The following is a 6,000-nucleotide window of genomic DNA, read 5'->3' as shown; positions in this document are numbered from 1 at the left end:
TTGAAGTCGGATCCATTCCAACATTCATTTGTCGGAATGGATCAGACAAGGGCTATTTAATGCCATCTCAATATGAGTTTAAAAAAAGTAGAATTGAGATGCGGGAGCTGAGACGGGGGAGATCAGCGGAGAGACGGGGAGAGCAGCGCTACAGCAGCGGCTACAGCAGCGTAGCAGGAGGATGTGTCACAGCCGCCGCTCATGGTAGCGTCCACCCGGCTCCAGCAAGCGAGGTCTCCAACAGAAGCACCCGGATCTGCAACTATTCTGCCAAACCACGTGCTTTCGGACAAGTCGAATTCCTCGACTTGTCGGATAATTTTGGGTTATATTGAATAGGTCGGAACCCCTTGTGACCTAAAAAAATTGAAAACTGCCATCTTTTCGACAGGCGGCAGCTCTCGACTTCAATTGAATATACCCCTTATTCATGGGCACCTTCATAAATAATACAGTCCAGTCATATCTATGTCAAACAAATAGGATTATTATGAGGAGGTTGGTTTCAAATCACAGTAAATCTTAGCAAAGCAATTCATATGATATTTTGGATGTGACAAATGTGTTCTTTACATAGCAATCAGGCTCGTAAGTTGAAAGTACAAGGCTTTCAAGAAAAAATATGTATATGGACATAGAGCTGGTTGTACAATACAGGATACAGATGTAGCCATACTCATATATCCTCTGTGTGGCAAGTAGTGTGAAAATCGACGCTTTACGCTTGCCTGCACCTTGTTGCAACGTGTTGTATTCAGTCACAGTGTATTGAATTAAGTCTCCGTCAGATGCAATACTGTTGTTAGTCCATTAGGTGTCACTTTTGAAAACCACCTTTGCGCATGTGTGAAGTATCCATTGTAAAGTCAAACGATGTTTGTAGTTTAAGAACTACTTTTTTATATGATCTCTACATTAATTAGAAATATGAATACAGAAAAAGATTGGCTCAGCATCTCCAATGCACACAAACAAATGCGCAGTTCAGAGTTCTAAACAGCTCTCTAAAGAAAAAAAAATCATCACAATCAGCGATAGAGTTGGGATACACAGAACTTTAAAAAAAGTTACAAAGATCAACATCACTATATAACTGCAGGTGTCAGTCACCTGTCTCCATAGCTTTCTTGGCACAGATGGTTGCCATGACCATGAGCTACAGATGGAGTCTTCATTTTCTATGTCTGCTTAGTCGCAAGCGTGCACTCCCGACATGACTAGGCAATCCATCCACCTAGTCATGGCGGGAGTAAACAGAGCTGCTTCCCATTGTAAGTGTCTCTGCCTGGGCACGCGCGTCTGCCCGGACGGAAACACTCTCCATTCAAGTGAATGGGGAGCATCTCCATCCGGGCGCGCGCACCTGTCCAAATGGAGATGCTCACAGTGACTAGGTGTGCCCTGTAGCGTATGCCTGATAGAAGCGGTTCAAACAGTTTGTGACCTTTGTGCTACATATCTGCCTCGAAATTCTCTGCACGCTTCCTGACCCATGACTGGTATAATTCCTGGACGGGAGGGAGGTCAGCCCCAACAAACTTTTCAGCTGTCCTCATCACCCTTTGCAGCCTCCGTCTGTCACTCTCATTGGCATCTCCATACCAGACTGTGATCGAAGAACATAGGACCGATTCTACGATCGCTGTGTCGAAGATGAGCAGCAGCTTCTGCGGGATGTTGAATTTCCTGAGTTGCCTCAGAAAGAACATTCACTACTGGGCCTTCTTTACGACAGTGCTTATGTTGGGTCCCCATTTGAGGTCTCGGGATATTTTTGACCCTATGAATTTGAAGGAATCGACCCACGAAACCATGCTGTCGGCTATTACGAGTGATTGCGTGGCATTGGGTTTCCTTCTGAAGTCCATCACCATCTCAACTGTTTTGAGGGGATTTAGGTCAAGGTTGTTCCTGCTCACACCACTGCATTAGCCGTAACACTTTGCGTCTGTATGCAGATTTGTCTTCGACCTTGATTAAGCCGATGATGGTGGTGTCGTCTGCAAATTTTATAATTTTTACTGAATGCTCGGCCGAGTTGTAGTCATTGGTGTATAGAGAGAAGAGCAGGGGGGAGAGGACACATCCTTGAGGGTCCCCCATGCTGATCGTGCACCCACTAGATTTGAATGATCCGGCTTTCACCACCTGTTTCCTTGCTGTCAGGTAGTCGACGATCCAGTAGCATGTTGATTCTGGGACCCTTAAAGAGAGGAGTTTGAATTGCAGGATACTGGGAACGATTGTGTTGAATGCTGAACTGAAGTCGACAAATAGGACCCTTGCATAAGATCATGATCGGTCTTGGTGCTGTAGGGTGTAGTGCAGCCCCAAGTTAACTGCGTCCTCGACACTCCTGTTCGCTTGGTATGCGAACTTCAAGGCGTCTAGGTGGGTGTTAGTTGCTTCTCTCAGGTGGTTCAGCACCATCCATTAAAACACTTTCATTGCCACAGATGTTAGTGCTATTGGCCTGTAGTCGTTTAGGTCTTTTGTAGCTGCACTGTTTGGACCGGGATGATTGTTGAACATTTAAAGCAGGAGGGAACCTTGCACATCTCCAGTGAGGTGTTGAAGATCCTGGAGAAGATGGGGGTGAGCTGAACAGAACAGTTCTTTAGGGCAGATGGCGATACTCCGTCCAGGCCTGTGGCTTTCCTAGGTATGATCCTTCTGAACATTGCTTCTACCTCTTTCTGATCCACCCGCAGTGCCTGGGAGTGGAAACCAGGATAGGGGAGTGGGTGGTCAGCTTCGCCCGGGACAGGGGGCCTTCATCTCAAATCTGCAGTAAAAGTCGTAAAGCTTGGCCGCCAGTTCCTAGTGCATGACAGTGGGTTTTCGTTTTTTTTTGTAACATAGTAACATAGTATCTGAGGTTGAAAAAAGACAATTGTCCATCGAGTTCAACCTATTTGTGGTGTCCTATGCATGATGATTTGACTAAAATTTCTGACTGATGCTGCTGTCAGCCATTGCATTTTATCCCTATTTATAGTAACTATAATGCATGACTATGCACCATACCCCTGGATATCCTTATCCAATAGGAATTTATCTAACCCATTCTTAAAGGTGTTGACAGATTCCGCCATTACAACTCCCTCGGGCAGGGAATTCCAAACACGTATTGTCCTTACCGTGAAAAAGCCTTTACGCCGTATTGTGCGGAATCTCCTCTCCTCTAACCTGAGCGAGTGTCCACGAGTCCTCTGTGTTGATCTAACCAAAAACAGGTCCCGCACAAGCTCTGTGTATTGTCCCCTTATATATTTGTATCTGGTTATGGCTTGCATACCTCTCCAAACTGACTCTGGGTCATTGGCCGAAAAGTTGTTAGTGAGCTTGTTGGAGAATTGTTTTTCTGCCAGCCTGATTTTGCATGTCAGGGAGTTCTTGACCTGTTTATATAGGGCCCTGTCCCCACTGCTGTATGCCCCCTCCTTGGCCCGATGAAGCTTCCTGAGCTAGGAGTTGAACCAAGGCTTGTTGTATTGAAGGTACAGACTGTTTTTGTTGGTGCACATGTATCCTTGCAGAAACTGATGTAGGATGTCAATACATCAGCCAGGTCATCCTGGTCCGTAGCAGAAGTTTAAAAAACCCTCCAATCCGTGCAGTCAAAACAGGCCGGAAGCTTCAGCCCTGCTTTGCTTGTCCAGCGTTTAATGGACCTGACCACGGAATTTCCGTCCTCAGCTTCTGGATGTATGTGGGGAGCAGGTGGACTATGCAGTGGTCAGAGAAGCCTAGGGCTGCACAGGTGGTGGACCGGAAAGCTGTCTTGGTGGAGGTATAGCAGTGGTCCAGGGTTCACCCCTCCCTGGTATGGCACTTCACTTGCTGCTTGTACTTAGGTAGCTCCTGGCTCAGGTTGGCGTTGTTGAAGTCTCCCAATACTATAAACAGTGAGTCCAGATACTCAAGTTCTGTATCTGTTATCCTGGTGGCCAGCTTTTGCAGGGTATCGTTTGTGCTTGCTTTGGGGGATATATATACCCCCACCAGTACTGTTAAGGCAAATTCACGGGGAGAGTAAAACGGGTTGCAGTTAATGATGAGTGTCTCCAATTGTGGGCTGCTTGATTTACTTAGGATCATAACGTTGGAGCACCACCCTTCATTTATGTAGAAGCAGATGCCACCGCCTCTGGTTTTTCCAGTGAGGTCCTTATTGCGGTCGGCCATGAAGAGGCTGTAGCACGGCAGTGACAGTGTGGCATCGGCAATTAGGTCATCTATCCACGTCTCAGTGAAACATAGGATGGATGACCCAGCAGTGCCCGACCTTGCGTCGCTCATGATCAGGGATAACTCATCCAACTTGTTCGCGAGGGATCGAGTGTTTGAGAGTAGGATTGCTGGAAGAGCAGATCGGTGGCCTCTGCATCTCCACCTAACTAGGGCCCCAGCATGGCAGCCCCTCTTGCGGGTCCCGCACCTCTTGTGTGCTCCGTTCCACCCTTCAGTCCACTGGGTGTCCCACTCGGGCCCCCTATCCACTGTTCCAGCTGCAGCTGCGGAAGCATGTCCAGTCCATCATGGGTGGACCAGCATGCCAGCCGAGTTGTCACTGCTCCACTGCTGGGAGTTTGGTTGTGGGGGGTCATTGTCCCATGCCACGGGGGCCTATTCTGATCCATTATGCCTCCTGCTGGTGCCGTAGGGGGCAAGCTTCGCACAGCAGCTCCAAGGGGCCGCTTCCACACTGTGACTTCAGGAGCTGGAGTTGTGGGATGGGCCATTGCTGGGCTGGGTGCCGCCGCTAGAACTCACTGGGACAGGGGCTTCCACGCTGCCTTGTCTGTTGGCTGTCCCATGGGAGCTGCCGCCGGCCTTTCCAGGAGCTCGAGGTCGCAGGCTAATGGGCACACTTCCTCCTCTGCACCTGGCAGAGGAGGAAGTGTGCCCTGAGGTGCTCCTAAGGTGCTCCTGTGGTGTACCTGTTGAAAAGGTCACAAGGTACAAAATGTTGACACGTTGAAATAGTTGACATGGCAATGGTCGACACACATATAGTCGTCCCGTGTTGACACAACTATTTTTTGCAAAAAAATGTTTTTTTTTGCATTTTTTACAACTTTTTCATACTTTACCATCCATGTGGACTATGATTGGGAATAGTAACCTGTGCCGAGCACAGTAGTAGCAGAGTGAGGCACCTTGCCCGCAGCATGGTGAGTGAAGCAAGCCATGCAAGAGGATGCAGTAATTACTATTTGGGGTTCCCTGTGCTCTGATGGTGAAAGTGACACCAAAATAATAATACAATTGTTGTGTCAACCATTTCACATGTTGACATTTTCATGTATCATCTTTTGCACCTGTCGACCTTTACCTGTGCTGACCCTTTTGTCAGTATCAACCTAATACATGTTGACCATATGGGGTTGACCTAATGACTGTTGACCCGGACATTGTAGTTCTTTTATTCCCCACCCAAATATATGTTTTGATAAACTTTTTAGGCCATGGGCCATATGGACAAAGGATGTCAATCGCAAATAAAAAAAGAACATTTTGCAATTAGCATAGGAAGGGTTTCTTGTTGTTAGGGTGGTTAGGTTATATGTTTATTTACTTTACTATAAAGCACTGATAGGACATTCACTGTCAGAAATGTAAAAGTAAATGGCATACCTTTCTTATATATTGCATCTGTAGATATAATTAGCAAAATACACTGTGGGGATGATGATTGATTTAGTATATTTATGTGATCGTCTTTTATTAATTTCAGAAAGGATTTATTTCCCCGGTGGATATTCATTAGCAACTTTTATACTACTGTACATATTCTATTCTGACTGTGAAACAAGACCCTTAGAACCTATAAATTGGACTTGCACATTTTTTGTAACCTTACTATGAAATAGTTTCAACTTTTAATCAAATCATCTGGAGAAAATTCTTATCTCTTCTCAGACTGCAGCTGTGATCATTTCAGAATTTCAACCGCTATTGACAACAATTGTACAATACCAGACCAGCTGTAAACAT

Source organism: Pseudophryne corroboree, chromosome 4 (genome assembly GCF_028390025.1).
Source record: "Pseudophryne corroboree isolate aPseCor3 chromosome 4, aPseCor3.hap2, whole genome shotgun sequence".
NCBI classification, from domain to species: domain Eukaryota; kingdom Metazoa; phylum Chordata; class Amphibia; order Anura; family Myobatrachidae; genus Pseudophryne; species Pseudophryne corroboree.
The sequence above is the reverse complement of the archived record's forward strand: the minus strand, read 5'-3'. Positions refer to the sequence as shown.